Below are 22,302 nucleotides of genomic sequence, written 5' to 3' on the forward strand. Positions count from 1 at the left end.
AATTTGCCTTTTTGGAGAATAGATTTGGCTAATCTGGAGAATTTGGCCAAATCTAGGTAATTTATCCAGTCTACCCATTTTCCTACAAATGACATGATTTCATTTTTCAGCTGAGTAAAACTGTATTGTATATATGCACCACACCTTTTTTCTGTTTTTCTGCAAATGGGCATCTACAAGGAGTCTCTGTCTTAATTACTGTGAATAGTAGCACAAACCAGAATAAAATGTCAGCTGTTGACTCTTGTATTCAGACCCTTGCAGACACTTGAAATATAGGGGAAGAAAGGGTAGGTGGTCATGGGAAGTATGCAGTGAAGTGGTTTTTGTTTCGTTTCCTTTTGTTTTGTTTTAGATTTCATAATCCAATTGATAGTGACTGAAGACAATACATTCGAAATTATTGCCACAGTCATATCTATGCACAAATGACAGATATTTAAGTACTATTGGATTTGGCCTCTTTTCCAACAGAAGTACAAGAAGCTTGAATGCCTGTCATTTAACACTCTTCTGTAGTAGCTGTTAGTAGTTACTTCAGTGATTGCCTTTTAGATTGTCTTCCTGGCCCCCTTCCACTTCCCTTCCTGGGTATTGTTCCTCCTCCCTCCTGAATCTTCATGCTGGTAAGAATGGCTACTTGCATCTATGTTTGTACAACATGACCCCCTCTTTGGCCACAGTTGACTGACTCAGGGGTCTGTGAATTTGGAATTGGGACTAAGAAAACTTAATCTCACCCTGAGTAGCTTGGTCCTATCATCTAAATGTAGATCCTAGGAGTGGCCATGTGATATCATTCAGCAAGTGTGTGTGTGTGTGTGTGTGTGTGTGTGTGTGTGTGTGTGTGTGTGTGTGTGTGTATGAGAGAGAGACAGACAGAGACAGAGACAGAGACAGAGACAAAGAGACAGAGGGAGAGGGAAAGACAGAGGACAGAGGGGGAGGAGAGAGAGGAGAGTGGGGGGAGAAAGGGGGAGAAGGGGGGGAGAATGAATCAAGTTGCTATTTAGATATGGCAGAAATGAAACAAGTGGGAAAGTGGCAACCATCTATTGAGTATCTGGTCCCAGAGTGGTCCTAAACTCTGGCTGCATCCTCACCTCTGGGTTACTGGAGATTCGAAGACTCTACAAAGGGAAATTTTGATTGCCTTAAGCCAACTACACTAAACCTCTGTTGTTTATAACCAAGAGTCTAAATGATTACAGAGTCAAGTTTTAACAACATTTGTTTTTTAAAAGAGGCAATCATGCCATAAAGCAAAAAGTTTGCACTCCAGGGTCTTCATAGGTAGAAAGGATCCTGGAATATTTGGGTATCTAACCTATATATAGACAATGTTGAGAGAATAAACAGGGACATGTGTTTCAAATAATATGACTTGAGTTTTGATTAAAATTCAGAGAAAACTCAGTGCCTGTGAGTTTATGGCTATCTATTTTCTAAATCTTATTCACTGTTATCCCACTGCCTTTGAGGTTGACTGAAAAGGCAAGATCGAATTGTAGTTTAAAAATTGATAATGGTGTCAAACTGATTGATTGCATTACAAGTTTTTGACCTCTCTACTGCAAAAAGCCAAATGAGCGGATTGAGTTTGTTTTGTGCAGTGATATGTGCATTCACACACACAAATAAATAAATGTTATAAAAGACAATCAAATTGTCTTGAAGTTATTTCTCTATTAATTATGAAGGAAATGAGACAGGATGGGCTTGTTTCAAAATAGTTGGGAAGAGTTGAGGTAGAGATGAAAGAGAAACAGTCATGAAAGTGAATTATGGGTACCTGGGGTTTATATTATATTAATCTACATTTTAATGTGTCACAAATTCTTCCTAATAAAATCGGTGCCTAGAAATGTTCTCAAGTTTAGCCTGGACTGTATTATTTAATTAAACATGATGAAGGTATTCTTTATATTTGCTGCTTAAGGGGATACCTTAAAAGTTTTTCCCCTTTTCTTAAGGAAGGAAAAGTTCATTTTGGCTCACATTTCAGACTTTAGTCCATCATGATGAGGAAGGAATGGTAGCTGAATAGGCTGAGTCTATGGCAGTGGGATGTTGAAGCATGGCCTGTTTATATCTTGGCAGATCAATAAGCAAAGAGCTCTGCCGGGAAGCAGAAACAGATAGCATAATTAAGGCTTGCCCCTATCATTCCACTTCTCATAACTAGATTACCCTCACAAAGATTCTACAACCTTTCACAAACACACTACCAGTGGGGTCCCAAGTATTCATAAACACATGAACCTACAAGGTACATTTCACATTCAAGCCCTAACAGCTGGGAAGCAAACAGAATTGTCTCCCATTGTTTAGAACTGAGGAAAACACATCTCCAAAAGTACAGCAGCCTGCCTTTTATAGTAGTGACAAGACTCACTAGAACACAGGAAGCTTGCTCTTGTAGTCTATTACATTTTTCTAGTGGCTAAAATTTACCAGGAAGACACCCTACTTCTTGTATATCCACACAGATTACCCTGTTACTCACATCTCCTCACCATGCCATCACACACACACACACACACACACACACACACACACACACACACACACACACACATGCACAAGCAAGATATCATCATTTGGTTGTGATTAATTAGTCAAGAGGACCTGGTTCAAATCAGCTAAGCATTCAGGCAGGAAGTCCAAGTACAAATGGAATGGCTTTCTCAAGTCTCTGGCTCTCAAAAGGAATGCCTTGAAACTTTAAACTGATCCAAAACATTCAGTAGGCCTTGTTCTGACAGTTGAGCACAATTTAGACAGTATGTTTAGAAACAATTAACCCAGTGTCATTGTTATTTTGATACTAATGAATGAAACAGATAAGAAGTCCTAAGAGAAACTGCCTCTGTACTGAAGACCTTTCTGATGTTAGTCTGTTCATAACCGAACAGTAAAACCCATACTGCTCTGGGAGAGAGGTGTACCTTTTCAAAGATATACACAATGGAAACTAAATTAATAGCTCTCTGAAAAGCCATCTCCACCTTCAATTGCAGAGGGTTTTGTTGTTCATGCCTTGCAGTCAGTGTGCCAGATGTATCACAACAATAACAGATGCTACCAACAAGAGCCTCCTATCAACATTTAGCTTTGATTACAAGTTTTACAGAAGTTCTGTGCTATAACACTGCTGATGAAGGCAGGGTTCAGTTTATATGGTCTTAAATACCCAAAGACCATAATAGATGAAGCCCTGAGATCTTTGGCTCCCAACAATTAATATTATTATTACTTTCAGCTAAATATGATGAAGTTTTTACTGTTTCCAAGTAAAAACAAGCTTTAAGTTGAGGAGAGAGGTCACTTGGTAGCACATTCTACTAGCATGCACAAAGCCCTGGGATTCCATCCCCAAGACCACATAGACTTAGTATAGTGGAACAAGCCAGTAATCCCAGCACTTGGAAAGGTAGAGGCAGGAGGATCCAATGTTCAATATTGTTCTCCACTGCTCAGAGAGTTTGAAGTTAGCCTGAGATGCCTGATACGTCTCTAAAAATGAACATAATAATAAAATGAGTACTGAAACTCTCTTAAGGAAGAGAAGAAAACCTAATACTCATTATTTATTATACAACATACCGCATGGCATTTCATTCTCACCCTAATGCTAAACTCAGGTAACACTATGATTACCATCCTTTAACATGGCCTGTAGATGCTAACTCATTTACTCAAGGTTTTATAGTGAGTAAATAGTGGATTTGAATTTAAAGCTGTCTACCCTTGAATTCCCAGCTTCTTACAGGACAACATCCCTTACTATTTTGGAAAGACTAAAGCAGTTGCAATTTAATCCTCCGTATCAACCCCCAAAGTTACATCCATGATAATCCTACAGCAAAGTGTTTACTAATCTGATTATATTTTTCAAGGAGTGGAATTAGAAGATATTTTTGTGATTGTTGGAAGAAGTAAAACTCATTTGACATTTGCAGTTGAAAGAATATGATGCACTGCTCCTGAGACCCTACACAAGTACCGATCAGTAGCTGTGGTGGTTAGTTTTAAATGTCAACATGCCATAAGCAAGAATTGCCTGAGATGAGTCTCAGTTGAGGAACTACCTATGTTACAATGGCCAGCGGACTAACCTGGGGGTAGGAGGGATGTCTTGACTGTTCATTTATGTAGGAGGGCTTGGCTCATTGTAGGAAGCACCATTCATAGGCACATGGTATTGAACTGTATAAGAAGGTTAGTTGAGTATAAGCTGGCCTGTGAACCAGTTAGGAAGCAGCATTTTCCATGAGTCCTGATGTACATCTTTGCTGTGAAGTAAGTTCCTTGGTTGGAGGTAATGCTGTGAGGAATAGCAAGCAGGCCTGTCTTCAAGTTCCTGTCTTAAGCTCCTGCCTTGATTTCCTTCAGTGATGCATTGTCACCTAGAATTGTTCCTCTCTTCCAAGCTGCTTTTGGTCCCACTATATTATCACAGCATAAAAAATAAAACTAGAGTTAATTCATGGCCAGGGAATGAGTCTAACATTGGAGAGTAGTACACAGTCTAGTGGCTCCAAAGATGGCTTTAGCAAAAGACAGATCAACATGTGTGTAACATAGAACCTGTGTGACCATAGGAATGCAGTGAAGAGTGCCTGCTATCATGATGTGTACCATTGTGCTTCCCTTTTATCTCTCCAGTCCCATGGATATACTCCATCTAGGGCTTCAGAGTTATGAGATTGTCTCTCCTAGAAATGGCTGCATAAACAAGACACAATAATAGCAATATCAATAGACATGCAAACAAGGAAATGGGTAAATCTTACAATCTTGACATGCCTAGTCAAAGAACTACAGGCAACTAGTGACTGTTGAGAGGAAAAATTAACCTCTCAAGGGATGAGCTCCATAATTGGCTGATCAATACAAAGTGGTCAGCCTTGAAACAATATATATACAAACAACAAGAATAGAATTGACAGGTTGTATTAATATACATTTGTGCATATATATAATATATATATATATACAATACATATATATATATATATATATATATTATATAATATATAATTAAAGAAAAGCTGTCAATTTTAGAGTGAGGGGAACATAGAAGTGGCTGGAGGTAAGGTACACAGAAGGGGCTGGAAGGAAGAAATGGGTAAATTATATAATTACATTTCAATTAAAATGTATTATTAGAAATAAAATGGGCATAGAAGTAAATAGAGAGTTATCAAAAGATGAAACATTCAACAATTTCACTCTTCTTCCTGTCCTCCATTCCAACCTCTCCAGTCTCACCCCCAGCCCTCTAATGAGCAGATTTGTACCAGGGCTTCTCTTCCCATCCTCCTACCCTCATTCTTGGGGGACTCCACCAAACTCTGGTGTAGCCTCATCTTTCCTTCTTCCTGTGGAAGCTCTCAGAACCCTCTTCTAGTCCATCTCGATTACTCTGCATCATCTCCTGAAATGTAGAAACACCTCTCACCCAGGATCCTGAGTGGCCACACCTGGGAGAGACTCAGGTAGGCGATTCATACCATCCTCCTTGTGCTCCATAATGATCTCTCCATTATTAGCCTCAGCCCTGTAACAACCTGCTTGCAGGTGTGCTTCCTGCCACCACAACCCCATTCACTGGAGACTCTTAAGTCCTGGTTCAGACCCAGAATCCCTCTAGACCTTCCATCCCCGTGGATTCCCTCCTTCTACTACACCTCCAACTCTCCAGGCACCCCACCTTGTGGGGCATTGCTCTGGTGGCTTGGGAAGTGAAGTCAGCAGAGTCATGATGAGTTATCCAGGAAGCAGACTTCAGAGACCAGCATTGGGGTGCAGATCTAGTTTAATATGGAAGTTCACGGGCATATCTACATGTATCATCCAATGACCTAAAGAGACATCACACTATTATCTAATGAATCTCAATGACATGCAACCTGTGTCATGTGAGGGTGTACATGAGAGAAGATGAACAGAAAAATATTTTCAACAAAACCATAGAAGAAAATTTGTCTAGCCTAAAGAAGAAGGTTCTCTATCAAGGTATAAAACACATACAGAAGGTAAAACAGACAAGACCAGAAAAGAAACTCCCCATTATAATCAAAACACTAAATATACAGAAAAAAGAAAGAATATTAAAACCTTCAAGAGAAAGTTATCAAGTAAAATATGATGCCAGAGCCCTTAGAGTAACATCTGAGTTCTCAATGGAGACGAAAAGCCAGAAGTGGCTGGTTGGATGTTCTGAAAACTATAAATTACCACAGATGCGAACCAGACTACTATATCCAGCAAAACTATCAATCACAATAGATGGAGAAAGAAAAACATTCCACTATAAAAACCAAATTTAAGCAGTATCTGTCTACCAAACCATTGCTAAAGAAGGCACTGAAGGAAAACTAGTCTGAAGATGTTAACCACATCCAAGAAAATACAAGGAATAAGTAGTCCCAGAACAGTAAATCAAAACAGTGAGGAAAAAGAGCCCACACAATAACAACAAAATTACAGGGGCTGGAGAGATAGTTCAGAGGTTAAGAGCACTGGCTATTCTTCCAGAGGTCCTGAATTCAATTCCCAGCAACCACATGGTGGCTCACAGCCATCTATAATGAGATCTGGTGCCCTCTTCTGGCCTACAGGCATACATGGAGACAGAACACTGTATACACGATAAATAGTAAATCCTAAAACAAACAAACAAACAGAATTACAGGAACTCAACATACACCGCTCATTGGTAACTCTAAGGGTCTTGATCCACCCAAAAAAGACACAAACTAGCATATTATATTAGAAAATTGGATTCAATTTTCTACTGCATCCAAGAAACACGCCTTACTATTAAGGGATAGATATCACCTCAGTGTAAAAGGATGGAAAAGGAGGTATTCTAAGCAAATTGATCCAAGAAGCAAGCTAGTGTGGCCATTTTAGTATCTGACAAAACAAATTTCAAACCAAAACTAGGCAAAAGAGATAGAGAAGGACACTACATACTCAAAGGAAAAGCCCACCAAGAGGACATTGGAATTCTAAATATTTATGCACCAAACAAGCACATCCAAGTTCATAAAAAGAAACTCTACTACAGTTTAAATCACATACTGACTCACACACACTAACAGTGGGAGACTTTAATACCTCACTCTCACCAATAGGTGATCCAGACAAAAACTAAACAGAGAAATATTGGATCTAACTAATGTCATAAACCAAACTTTTACAGAACGTTTCATCCAAACACAAAAGAATAGAACTTCTATTCAGCACCTCATGGAACTTTCTCCAAAACTGACCACATACTTGGACACAAAGAAAGTCTCTTTAAATATAAGAAAATTGAAATAACATCCTATATGCTATCTGACAGGCTGGGTATCAAGGACAACAAAAAAGTACCCAAACTCATAGAAACTGAACAGCGCATCACTGAATAAAAATGGGTCAAGACCAAAATTAAAAAGGAAATTAAAAACTTTTTAGAATTGAATGAAAATGAAAACATAACATTCCCAAACCTATGGGACACAATGAAGGCAGTTGTGAAAGGCAAGTTCTAGCATTAAATACCTACATAAAAATTAAGAGAGATCTCATATTAGCAAATTAGTGGCACACATGAAAGCCCTAGAACAAAAAGAAAAACAACATCCAAAAGGAGTACACAGCAATAAATAACCAGATTTTGGAATTTTTGGGCTAATAGATGGAGCTAGAAAAAATCATTCTGAAAGAGGGAACCCAGACCTAGAAAGAAAAATGCCAAATATTTTCTCTGTGTTAACTTTGAATCTCTAGATAAATGTATTCTGTTTGGACTACGTATAGAGGCCAGGAAATTATTAAAATGGGCATGGAAGTGGATTTCAAAGGAAGAGAGATAAGAATGCATATAAAATGTTAATGGGAATACAGAAAAGGTTAAATGGGAGAGGGACAAAATTTCAAGGGAGAGGAGGAAAGAGGAGAGATAACTAACACTAAAAACATTTTGAAAAAACTCATAGGGAAACCTACTATTGTAGAAACTTCCTAACACACACACACACACACACACACACACACACACACACACACACACACACACACACACACACACACTGGAGTCACCCTATAATAGGGCCACAATTTCCTTACTAGAAACCACAAGATAACAAATAAAAACCCCAGTTCTAGGAATGGGTTACCTGTTTTGGAGTTGTTGACAAGTAAACTCTCAGAGATTCCTAGAGATTATACTAAGTCATAGGTAAACACTTAACCTTAAAGAACTGCCTGACTTATTTCAAAGTGAAAGCAGCACTTTATAGAACCCCATCTGTGTAAGAAGTGTTCTATTTTTCTACACCATGGCTAAAACTTCCTATTTCTTGACTTTTTAAATAGTGCTCAGGGTTGAACCTGGCATGGCAGGCAGGCACTACATCCACAGCCAGACTTTACAAAAGGGTTATTCTAGTAGGTGAACAGAGACTTTGGCAAGCACTTCTTACACGACTAGTAATATCAATTTACATTTATAAGTCTTCTTTGAAAAGTCATTGCTGTATTGTGATATTGCAAGAAGTATGGGGCACACCACCATATTGCTGAACTAATTATTTTGACCTACAGAGAAAAAGAAAACATTCTTCTAAAGGAACAAATAATATTCTCATTGTGTGGCTTTGCCTGAAATGTGACAGAAACTAGCTAACTGAAAAGGTTAGCATCAAGAAAAACTTATATGCTTCTAAATGTCAAAATTCAAGACCATATCATTGCAATCCAAATTCTGCCAAAACATGTCAGAACATTCAAAAACCTGCTCTGTACCTCTGGCTGACAGTAGAAGTCTAACTTGAGTGTATTCTTTATTTCTCAACGTAATTCATTGAACTTTCTGTTGACCCAATGGAATTTTTTTCTTCCATGGTTAGAAAACAGTGACATTCTCTTCTCTGAAAAAATAAATTCTCATCATAAGAGTCACATGAATTTCAGTCCATCAATGCTAGATTATCACCTTGGGATGTGATAATCTGGATTCATCTGGAAGAATCCACGTAACAGTTAAAAATCTAGGGTTGAGATGGATAGGCTGATACATTGAGACGTTTGGAAATACTTGTTCAGCAGTCTGTGACAAATAGAAAAGGCAATGGAAAACAGGGCTACAAGAGTCATTAATCTAAATTAATTTACCCAGTGACATTGTCATAGAATTTTAGCTTCACTGCAGAAACCAAGTGAATACAATGCTTCAGGTAGGTAAGCTTTTTTTGTGGGATGTTTATTTACAATGAACTGCAGAAGAGGGTTAATCTAATGGGATGCAGGACTGCATTGGATGGTGAAATGCATTGTAACCAACATCCATTTGAGGTATCAATTAACTTTTAATTCTTAGAGGGAAACAAAAGCTGCCTTACACAAAGACCAAATTGGGGGTGGTATAAGGGGCACATTGCTCATGGAACCTTAGGCTCGCTACCTTTTTGTACCAGGGAAAGGCCTCCTTATCTAACACAAAGGAGCTGAAGAGTAGGGAGGGAGAAGGGTGAATTAGTGTGTGGCCTGTTAACTCAATGATGTTTCTAAAGCCTGAATGGAAGAGTCAAAGCCACCCAAGTCACAACAGCGCTAAGTCAACAGCTTGGCCGAGACAGCATGACCTGAATGGAAATGCAAATGGTTCAGTCCAGTAACTGGGGTTGTCACTTGGTCTACCAGCTCTTGCCTCCCTGGGACCTTTCTAACTGCACACTCAACAGCAAATCACCTTCCTAGAGCCTGTATCCAAGCTCCAAAGTACTCCAGGGAAAACTCTGAATGCACTGTCCAAAATGAAGAAAATAACAACAAAAAAATCATGGGGTAGCTGCATCGAAAATGAAAAGAATATTTATATTGTTCCAAGTTTGCCTAAAAGATCCTTTTGGGCCAGCAGCCATGTGACTTTGCAAAAACACCAGCTGTTGTCCTACAGAAGAGTCCCACGTTCATCAGGGAAGAAAATTCTTTCCATGAAGTGCTGTTGTGGACATGTCTGGCTTCCAACCATCAGACGGCACAGGAGTACATAATTAATTTGTTTTCCAAAGGGGAAGCCACCTCATGCTTTTCTTCAGATTCAATCAAAACATACACGTTCTAAATAGAAACACGTTTATTTGAAACCCCTTTGCATGAGCAGCTGCCTGGGCCTGGCCTGACGAAGGGGCAAATTGTATTCATCTCTGCACTCCCGTCAGTAAATGCTTGGCTTTGTTCATCCCCACGAGTGGAGGCAGTCACACTATGTCAATTGGGCAGGAAGCCTTAATGATCCAAGGCAGGTGTCCTCAGAAGCTGCCCAGGTGAGAGGTCAGCCTGGGTACCGTGAATTGTACACTTGTCCTCAGTTTCCAAAGCCTTTCCCACCCCATCAATTGTCAATTACTGTCCTAAGTGCCTTTGCCCATACGAGTGAAAGGAGTCTGCTCAAGCCTGCTTGGGGCCCTTGCTTCTCACTGTCTAAGAGTTCTAACAACCAAGAGCTACTGTTCTCAAAAGAAGGGAGGCAAAGACTCTCCAGAAATTAGACAAAATGAAATTATAATAAAATGAAAGAAATAAGCAGCTGCTAAGGCTGAAGAGGCTGCCCCTCTCTCTGCAAGAGCTCATTGGAACCAAAAGATTCATATTCTTAAGTTCCCAAAAGGTAAGGCAGGACTTTATTCTTGCTATTAATGGGTTTAAAAAATGTCATTGTAGGCAAAAAACAAAAGGACAGAATAATAATTGCCTTTTATATTTATTTCATTTTTTTTTTGCTTTCCCACAGCCCTAGCCTTCATATTGCCATATTTTATTGTTTCTGTCTGTTGAGGTAGGCAAGGTGAGCACTGATATCTCTACATGACAGATGGCCAAAATAAGGTTTTTAGAGGTTAAGGGACTTGCCTAAATGCCACACAACAAATCAGTGCCAGAGTCAGAGCTAGACCCCAAATGTATATGTAAATGAAGCTGAAGACCTGGGGCACAACCGAGTCATGGAACTCTCCTCCCAAGTCCCAGGGGAGTACGGCTAGATGCACCTTAGGTTACATGTAGCAAGGCATATCAGGGAGGAAGTTGGCTTTTGATGGGCTAGAAATAAGGCTGAGCTGATTAAGAGATTCCCTACTAGCATTAGAACCTGATTTGTGGTTGCCTGTGCACCTGGGCAAGAAAGAAATTCTCATTTGAGATCATGAGAAACTCTTTCTTTAATGAATACAGAGCTTTTACCTCTCAACCTTTTCCTGTCACAGGTATCTTCTTGGGTGAGAGTCAGTTTTCACCTCTTTGCTAACTTCATGGACTTTTTGGCATGCATCTGTTTGTTATAACCCAGCCTATTCCAACTGACTTCCAGAGGGTTGAATTAGCATCTAGATTATTTTGCCTAATGGGAAATTATTTTTTGACCAAGATGTAGTCTGCCAAAGAGGCACTGAAATGAAACTGCTACCTTTGTAGAACCCTGTGATTAAAAAAAAAGTTCCTATGTTCAAAGTCTAGCTCTAAATATATCTCCCAAGGACCAAGTACATAAATCTTTCTGAACTTCACTTCCTAGATTTGAAACAAGGCAATAACAGATACTATACAAAACCACCCCATAAATTATCTCTTGTATAAAACTTATTCTATCAAATTTTACCCAGCAAAATTAATTTCTTTGTCCTAAGTTATGAACTGTGAGTGCCCAACCCACGTGTGGTTTTTGACACCTGCTATTGTTGTTAACTTCATATCATATCTTATGTTCCAAGCAAATTCATCCCCCACCCCCTGCCTTTGCTTGTGCTGCTACCTTGGATTGAGTTGAAACTTCACTTCTTACTTTTGTATGAATATTCTACCTTCAGAATTCAACGGAATCTTGGAAGTCATATAATCTAAGCTTCCATTCCTTTTTCAAATCTACTCTCCAACAATGAATATTTGTGGTAAAGAAAATGCTAGGAAAAAAACCATAAGACATAGATGGCTTAAGGATGTTATGACGGTTTGAGGAAGTACAGACACTAATGGAACTATCAAATATTGCTAGTAGGATTATACAATGCTGCTACCCATTAGGAAACAATTTGCAAGATTCAAAATATTAATCATGGGGTTATCACATGAATATATATCTTCTAGTATGTATGAAAGAGAATGAAAATATACATTCATGCTAAAATTTATCCATGAATGCCCATAACAGCATAATTTATGATGGCCAAAATATAGAAGCAACTTTGTCATCCATGAACTGATGAATGAAATATGCTAATTTGTACACAATGGATTATAATTGAGCAACACAAAGTCGTACTGTTACATGTAACCATACTTATGCACCTCGAAAATATTTGCTAAGAGAAAGAATTGTACATAAAGTCTCCTTATCACATGATTCCCTTTATATGTAATATTCAGAACAGATAAATCTATAGAGACAGAAAATAGATTAGTGTTTTCCCAGAGGGCTGGAAAAAGATAAATGAAGTATACTACCAATGAGTACAGGACTTTCTTCTTGGACTGATGAAAATGGCTTTTCAGGAACTGGATATGGTGAAAATTGCCTAACACTGCTGGTCAACTAACTTGCACTAGGGTTTTACACTTCAATTATTTTTTTCATTTATTTTATTTACTGTGTGTGTGTGTGTGTGTTATCTCTGTGTGTGTTATCTCTCTGTGTGTGTTATCTGTGTGTGTTACCTGTGTGTTATCTGTGTGTGTGTGTGTGTGTTATCTCTGTGTGTGTTATCTCTCTGTGTGTGTTATCTGTGTGTGTTACCTGTGTGTTATCTGTGTGTGTGTTATCTCTGTGTGCGTTATCTGTGTGTGTGTGTGTGTGTGTGTGTGTGTGTGTGTGTGTGTGTGTGTGTTCACACACACATATATCACAGTACACATGTGGATGCCAGAGGACAACTACTGAGAATAGATTCTTTCCTTCTCCATGTGGATTCCAGAGATCTAACTCAGATTGTTAGGCACAGCAGAAAGACCCTTTCTTACTGAACTATCTTGTTATTGCTAAATCTTATACTTTAAATGAGTAGGTTTTGGGTAGGACTTAGATCTTGAGTATTTTTAAGTGTAAAAATATAGCACTCTACGTAAGAGATGGAGGTCTGTGGTTAAAAAAAAATACACAGAGACTGTTGCAAGTTTTCCCATATGATAGAAATTCATATTCAAATGTGTTTGGTTGAATTTTTTGAGTACATGCTATGATAGACTAATATATATTTTAAAAGCAGAAACAAAATAGGCATTTCTAAGGCCAGCTAGATGGCTCAGCAGTTAAAGCACTTGCCTCAAAAGTCTAATGACATAAATCCAATTCCCAGAATCCATTTAAAGGGGAAAGGAGACAACCAATTGCACAATGTTGTTCTAAGACCTCCCCATGACAAAAACAATAAAGGTGTTTCTGAGTTACAATATTGTAAATATAACAGCAAAACCTATTTAAATATAACCAAGACCTATCTAAAATCTCTGCCTTTCAGACTCTGGATTTTTTTTTATTCTATAAAACCTTCTTTTGCATCCATCTTTGCTCATGCCATGCCCCCACTGAACTTAAGATCCAACTTAACTTCAAAATGTAGTAGGTACAAGTTCTTTTTCATGTAAAGTAGTGCTTTCAAATACCTAAAATGGACCCAATAAGTGTTCCTTCAACAACTGAACAAGTGAATAGCTATAGCAATTCAGCACTCTAAGAGTAAAAAGTGCCCATTCTGAAAGTGGGTTCTTACTCACATTTGAATTCCCCATAAAAACACTGGAATAGCATGGCCATCCTCTACTATCAGCTAATGCATGTAACAGATGATGCTCACATAAAGGGCCAGCTCCCAGAAGTTACACAAGTTTGTCCCTTGTTCTCTCCCAAACAGACAAGACTTCAGAATGCAAGTGAATGAGAGCAACATTGTCCTAAGAATGAACTTGAATCAGGTATAATTTACTAAAATAGGCAATCATTAACAAATTTCAGATCCTTAGTAGTAGTAACAAATTACTTACAACCCAACTCCATACTAATGCAATACACCAAAGTGAAGCCACACTGCAGATGAGAACCATTGGTGCTCCAAGGAGGCCATATTTCTGGAAAAGAAATATGTTTGTTATAAAATAACAAGTTATAAAATAGCAAGTTTGTTATAAAATAACCATAAACCATAAATGATACCTTAGTCTAAAGAAATGTATTTTTAACACATAAGTATAAAATCATGGTTGATCTTGATTGTCAACTTCTTAGGATTTAGAATCAACATGTAAATACATCTCTGGTATTTCTATGAGGATGTTTTCAGAGAGGTTTAAAAGAGCAGGAAGCTGGGCTTGGTGAGCCTTTGATCTAAGAGCTCTCAAGGAGGCAGAGGCAGGTGGATCTCCCTGAGCTCAAGGCCACTCTAGTCAATATACTGAGTTCTAGACAGCTAGGACTACATAGTGAGACCCTGTATCAAAAAAAAAAAAAAAAAGGAAACACACATCCTGAATGTGGACAGTACTACCCCATGGTCTGGGAGTTCAGACAGAATAAAAAAGAAAAAAATCAAGTTAAACATCAGTATTCATATCTCTCTGATTCTTGACTATGCATGCTATATGACTAGCTTTTTCACACTCTTGCCACCATGATGAACTGTATCCTCAAACTGTGTGCCAAAACAAGCCTGTTCTAAAAATGCTGTTGATACAACAATGAGAAAATTAACTGATATGGTATAAGATAAAGGTTTAGCAGATCACATGTTCACATGGAACACAATCCAACAAAATTGTATTTCATCAAAAAATATAACATAACCATTTCTCATTCAGCTTTATAATTTCTCTTCATATTTCTTGCCATAAATCTAGAGGGAATGGAAAACTACTGAAATCTAGACTTCTGTGGGGAAATTCACCTAGGATTCTTTGAGAAGATCTTATGGAAAGTGATTGCTTAATATTTTCAAAGTTTTACCCAAGTAAAATGTTATGCTGCCTTTCCCCACTTAACCATCACAAATCTTCCTGAAGTAAGCATTAACAAAATGTGCTATGAGTTTTGTTGCTGCCTTCAAAAAATTTTTCTGCCTCTTTCTCATCAGCACTAGAAGCTTTGCTCTGTGCAAAAATGTTACAAACACTCCTCTCTCTTCACATGAATGTGTCACGTCTTGTTTGCACAAAATGTGTTATCCTATGATTCCTTGTGACTCATTTCCCAGGGCTGAAAGGCCTCAGAGCTTGATCAAGGTGAAAGGCATACCAGCCTGAGTTTCCCCAGATCTACAATCTGAAGTCTGCCTTGCTGGCTTCGTAAGAGATTGTAGCCATCACTGGAGCTCTATTGTCTTTTCTTTTTTATTAGTTAAGAACTGGATATAAAGTGATTAGATCTTTGCTTTTGCAAACACAGTGAAACTCACTCCCCCAAAGGCTAACCTCATCAGACCTTGGTGCCAATAATAGCATTTCCAGCCTCATCTCTAATAATCAGTCTTGAACCATGATCACATAGAAAGGACTAATGTTCATTGTTAATCCACATATCATACTTACAGAATACAAAATAGCACTTTGTATGCTTTTTATAATCTAGAAGCTTACCACAGAACTCTCTAAGAGCTTGACTATGCACATGTGACAGTACTCCTCCATCTGATGACTATCCCCTTCTAGCTTACTGGACTTGGTAATGAGCTACTCAAACCCACGTGCATGATAGTGCTCTCTCAAAAGACAGGACAGATATTAGCCTGAACTTCTGACGCTTTCCGGCTTAGCCTCTGAAAATGTACTGCCTCAGAACCAAGTGAGAACAGACAACAAAGACTTTTGAGATTACTTTCTTTTAATTGTGCCCAATTATAAGGCACAGCATTTCCGTGACTCTAGATACAAGTTCTAAATGTTAGCTTCCCCAGCTGACTTTTTAAAAAGGTGTTTGACTTTGTACAGCCACTTTGGAAATCAGTATGTTGGGTTCCCAGGAAAATGGGAACCAGTCTATTTCGAGATCCAGCAATTCCACTCTTAGGCATATACCCAAAGGATGCACATTCACACAATAAGTATATCTGTTTAACTAAGTTCATAGCATCACTATTTGTAATAGCCTGAACCTGGAAGCAATCTGGATGCCCCATAACCAAAGAATGGATAGAGAAAATGTGGTACATTTACACAATGGAGTACTACTCAGTGGGAAAAAACAATGGAATTTTGAAATTCATAGGCAAATGGATGGAACTAGAAGAAACCATCCTAAGTGAGGTAACCCAGTCACAGAAAGACACACATGGTATGTATTCATTCATATATGGATATTAGATATAGAACAAAGGATTACCCCCCTACAATCCACACCCCCAGAGAAGCAAGGAAACAAGGAGGACTGTAAGAGAGACATACACAGTCCCCCAGTGAAGTGGAAAAGGCAAGAGCCTCTGAACAAATTGGGAGCATGGCGGGAGGGGGAGGGAGAGAGGAGAAAGAGGAGGGGAGGAGAACATGAGGGATTGGGAAGATTGAGTGGGGAGAAGAATAGAGGAGAGCAAGAAAAGAGACACATCAATAGAGGGATCGATTATAGGTTTAAAGAGAAATCCGGCACTAGGGAAATGTCCAGAGATCCACAAGGATGACCCCAACTAACAATCTAAGCAATAGTGGAGAGGCTACCTTAAATGCCCTTCCCCTATAATGAGATTGATGACTGCCTTAAATGCCATCCCAGAGCCTTCATCCAGTAGCTGATGGAAGCAAAAGCAGACAGTCACAGCTAAACACTGAGCCCAACTCCAGGAATCCAGTTTCAGAGAGGGAGGAGTGACCAACAAAGGGGTAAAGACCATGCTGGGAAAATCTGCAGAAACAGCTGACCTGAGAAAGTGGGCACTTGTGGACCCCAGTCTGACAGCCGAGGAACCAACAACGGACCAAAGCAGGCCACCTGAACAGCCTTTATCCAGTAGCTGATGGAAGCAGAAGCAGGCACTGACAGCTAAGCCATACTCCTAGAATCCAGTTGTAGAGAGGGAGGAGGTATGAGCAAAGCAGTCAAGACCCTGATGGAGAAACCTACAGAACCAGCTGACCTGATCTAGTGAGAGCACAGGGACCCCAGTCGTAAAGCTGGGGAACCAGCATTGGACTGAACCAAACCCTCTAAATGTGGGTGCCAGTTAGGTGGCTTGGGAAGTCTATGGGTACCCTAACAGTGGAACCAGTATTGATTCCTAGTGCACAAATGGATTCGGGAGCCCATTCCCTATGGAAGGGTACTATTTTGGCCCAGATACAGGGAGGAGCGCCTAGGCCCTCTCCCAAATGATGTGACAGACTTTGATGATCCCCCATGAAAGGCCTCACCATCCTTGGGGATTGGGTAGGGGTGGGTTGGGGGGATTGGTAGGGGTCATGGGAGGGTAGGAGGGAGAGGGAACAGGGGGATTGATATGTAAAATGGTTGTTTCTAAATAAAAAAGGAAACAAAGGTGTTTGTCAAAATGTACCAGTTCCTCTGCATTTTTATCAGACAGGTGTTATTACTACCTAGTCTAAAGTTTTCAAATTATTTGCATATTTTGAGGTATTAACTGTGTCAAAGATGCCCCCCACTTTCCTTCAAGTGATGGGGAAAATGGGCAACAGGGGGATTAGGGTGATTCTATTTGCTTAAAAAATAGGAAAACATATCATCCAGGACGACATAGTCTGAATTTCTTTCTCTTTTCTTTTTGAGACAGACTTTCTCTGTGTAGTACTAGAATTCACTCTGTATACTATGCCTGTCTCTGACTCCCAAGTGTAGGATTAAAGGCATGCACCACAACACTTGGTCTTCAAGTTTCTTCTCAAAGAGGAGAGTTTTCAAACCCAAAGAATACATTGTACTAGAAAACTTTTTTCCTTAGTTTACCAGGTTTAATGTTACTTAGCAGAGATGACTGTAGGCTGACTCTTTCTGTCCCACATTGTGAGAGTTTCAACATTTATTTAAGGTAAACTAAAGTTTGGCTAGGACACCCTTTGCTACAAAAGCTAGGAAAGTAGAGGTAAGATTCAGTGACGTCAACACAATTCAGCCAAGGGGGACAAGGAGCCCTGAAATGCTTGAGCTCAATAGCCGCCTTTGACCCATCACCTCAACTACAGTATCTCTCTGCCTTAGTGACTGAAGTGCCTGAGTTTCTGTGTGTTTTCTGTTGAACTATAAGTTCTGTTAAGAAGTTTGACAGCTACTAAACAAAATCATTTTAAAGGCCCTTTCAGTGCAATCCTATGAATCACAGAAGAGATGAATCATGACTACAAAAAGAAAAGTATAACATTACCAAATATCAAACAGGAGTGAGCATAAGAAATTAATATTTACTGAGCAGTATTTTTATACATAGGGTACTGAACATATTACTATTTAATTTGCATAGCAATCCTTTGGGGGTAGATGGAATTATCCTCATTTTATGGAAAGAAAACTAAGATTAGAGAAGTTAAATAACTATCAAAGGCATAAAGTAGTAGAGGCAGGATCCAAATATCAGAAGTGGGTACCAAGTTGCTAACCCCTGTTAGCATTCAATGCCCTGCTCCATACTCCAGAACTCAGCAGTCCATTGGAGGGAAGGCACCTGTATGATGATAGCTTTGAAAATGTGTATGTACACCTATTCCAATCATGCTGTCCATCTGTTTTAGGAAGAAAGACTTCTTTTTGTAACATCCTTAGAACTGGTAGGACACTGTTTCTTCATAGGTTTGTGATTTCTTTTTGAAAATCTCAGAGTCAGGTCATATAAAAGGGGATTTGACTTAGGTAGGCAAGTAAAAAATGGTGAATAAGACAGAGTGAGTATAGAGTGACAGATGTTTTTATGAATAAGTGACTCAGGTCAGAAGTAGCATCCCAAAGACAATGACAGCCACCTCTGGAAGGCACATCTTTGCTTGTAGGATGACTGCACTGAAGTACAAAAGCTCTTGACTATGTAAATTCTAATGTGCGTATTTCAAAAATTAAAGTCTCAGTACCATTAAAGAACAAACAACAAGACCAGTTTTTATTTCTTTCCTCTGCCTTTCAGCAACTAAACAGACATAGTTAAGTCCTTGGAGTCCCTGAACATCAGTTTTTCTTGTGAATTAAACAGGTAACAAACCACAACATGAAAGATTACATTTAGACAAAGAGGAAACAAAATGTATAAAGTAGCCAGTAACATGCCTAAACCTAAACCGGTTATTACTAAAAGGGAAGCTATTGTTACTCTGAATAATTGAATAATTAATTAATTTTTCTTTGAAGATTTGCTGTTTGAGATGAATGCTATTTTAATATATAACATGGTATGAGTAATTGGAAATGAGGGTGTTTCAAAAACAAAATGAGCTTCTCAAAAACATTTCTTGCAAACCTAATCTATCACCACAGTAGTTGGCTCATCCAGGCTGTTAGCAAATGCTCTTCTCAGAAAGCATGGTTTAGAGGACAATTCTGACTGTAATAATGACATGTCCTTCCCAGCTATTGTCTTTCACAAAACTAGCGTGTTTCTGTGCTGGTGAGAAAGCAGGTGAAGTGGGAAAGAGATGTGCTTTGTGCTTCCAGCTTGTTGTCCGTGCTAGGGGAGGTCTGCTTTTGAAAGCAAGCAAAGTGTTAGTTTATTAAGAAAAAAATAGTTCTTTGGGCTCCTGCTAAGTGTTTTGGGGCTCAGCAGTTACTCCAAACTCAGATTATAGATTTCAACCTCCTTCCCTTCCCCCTTCCTACTTACCCCCCCCCACCACTCCCTGAAAAAAAACCCCAGCAAATCTTACTGTGCCTGCATGACGCCTTCCTCCCTGCAATCTTGCTACGAGTTGGTCCGAATATTATGTGGAACAACTCACAAAAGAGAAAAGCTGAAGGCAGGTGCAGGAACAAGACGCTGCACTCCTTATAGAGGGCCTTAGGTAAGTAGCTATAAGAGTTGTACATGCCAATCAAAGACGGGCAAGGGTCAAGCTCCCTTTTGTGCACAAACAAAGACTAATTGCATGTTCATAGCTGTAGAGTCTGTGGGCACTAATTCGAATGAAGAACTAAAAAACCCTAAGACTCCTGCCTCCCAACAGTAGCCAAGGCAAAGAGGAGGGCTCAAGGAGCCCAGTGGCTATCAACCAGCTGGGCCTCTCCCTGTCTTTTCTACAGCAACCAGGGGCTCCCACGTGGCTGCCATTTCAAAAATGAAAATAAGCCATTTTGTTAAAAGTGAAAGGATAGCTCTGTGTACATAACGCCAAGCCAATGAGCAGCAATGTAAAAGGCTCTGAGCCACTTAGCTTCCTTTGATGCACAATGCCCGATATTGTTGGCTTTGCTTTTTCAATGAATCGACCAAATTAGCTGCCTCTTTTGATATCTTGTAGACATGACTGGTCACTGAAAGTTGTCCTTTTCTTACATTCAAAAACAAAGGTCTATCAAGGTGGTTTGGTCCTTTCTGTAAGGAACCGGTTTGAATCAAGTTACTATTAAGAAGAAGCTACTGGAGTAGCCAGCTTTTGAATTTATTATTCATAGCTTACATTTATAGAATACTTTCTCATGTCCAAAACACTTCCATTTATTCATCCCCTAAGCAATGATTGGTGCGCTGCTGCAGGCAAGGCACTCTGCTTGGCTTAGAGAGAACAAATATGTTATCTAAATAGGAACTTTGCCCATTAAGCAGCACAGGCCTAATTATGTCCATTTCATGACTAAAGAAAGGCAGAACCAAGGCAATGAAGTGACTTGCCTTGATCATCCAACTTGTTAGTGACAAAGGCAGGAGGGAATCCAGGCCTCTTGCTCTATTAAATCCACTGGGCAAAACAGCCTTTCCATGGTCTGCACAAAGGGGCCTCAAACCTATTAAAAACAAGCCTGCAGCTGAGGATAGAGCTCAGTTAAGAGTTTCAGTTTAGTATGTCAGAGGCTTTGGGTTCAATTCCTAGAAGTTTATAAACCTAGGTGGTAACACACAAGACTGGAATATCAGCACTCCAGAGGTAGAAACAAGAGGATCAGGAGTTCAAGGTTATCCTTGCCCTGACCCAGTTCCTTGCCCACTTGGGCCCAATGAGACCTTGTTGTGAAACAACAGTCAAGCCTAATCCTACAAACACCTGTTAAATGGGCACACTAAGGCACCCTGAATAAAGACAGCAGACTAAGTAGCTCCTGCTGCAGAAGAAACCCACTGTTTCCCCAAACCTGAAACCCAGGGGTGGATTTGGTATGACACTGGCTCCTTTTGCTTGGTGGGCCAGCACTAGAGAAGAAATCCATTTATTCTAGAGTGAGGAGTCATCTTGAGAAAGGGTCTAACATTCCAGATGAAACTATTTTGAGGCCCTAGAAACAAGGAACAACTACAAATCACAGATCCTGGGGATACCTGACAAAATGACTGGGTGGGGGACAGCCACAACAGACAGAAAGAGGAGGATGTTGGAAAAGAACACACTGAGAAGTTTAGGCAAAGGAGAGAATGAGTAGTGATAAGTACAATAGTGAGGAGCCATGACTCCATAATGAGGAGTGGAATCATAAGAGTGCTTTATCACCAGGCAGAGGCTGAGAGCACCAAGACCAAGGCTAATAATTTTCTAGGTTGCCATACCCTATTTTCTTCCCTTGTTCTCTGAGAGTCATTTGTGGGTACATTTAGCTTGGGCATTTGCTCTTTGGTGCACAGATAGAGAGCCTGTGCAGTAAAGGTACACCTGCCTAGCCCACATGCACTTGAATGTCCTGTGCCTAATTGCAGTTTCAATTCAGATGCACACCTAGGTTCTCAGTGTGAGGCCATTGGAGCAAGTGGGCCTAGCACACTGCCCTTAATAGGCCTAGTGAGAAACAGGGTTTAGTCTCCCTACAAGTTTGTTTGGTGGGAGCTGACAAGAATTACAACAGGCCTTACCTGCAACCTTCTGCTACCCCATATGTGATAGATTCCAATAAAAGAAGCCAGAAAGAAGTTTCTCTGACCCAAATAAATTGCCTAGGGTGACATATTTTTCTTTCTTTTTCTAATTTTATTTAATTATTTTTCACTCTTGAAACATCTTAATCTCTTTTGTTACTAATGTTTTCCCTTTTTCGTTGCCTTCCATACTTATTAGTAATAACTTCACTTTTACTCATGTGTTTTTTTAGTTTATTCCACATTGTATTAGCCCCTTTCTTTTCTGTTATTGCTGGTGTTCTAGTTATTTTCAATTGAATGATGCTGTATTTCTTTTTCTTGTTTTCTTTCTGTGGTCACA

Source organism: Cricetulus griseus, chromosome X (assembly GCF_003668045.3).
Source record: "Cricetulus griseus strain 17A/GY chromosome X, alternate assembly CriGri-PICRH-1.0, whole genome shotgun sequence".
In the NCBI taxonomy this organism is placed as follows: Eukaryota; Metazoa; Chordata; class Mammalia; order Rodentia; family Cricetidae; genus Cricetulus; species Cricetulus griseus.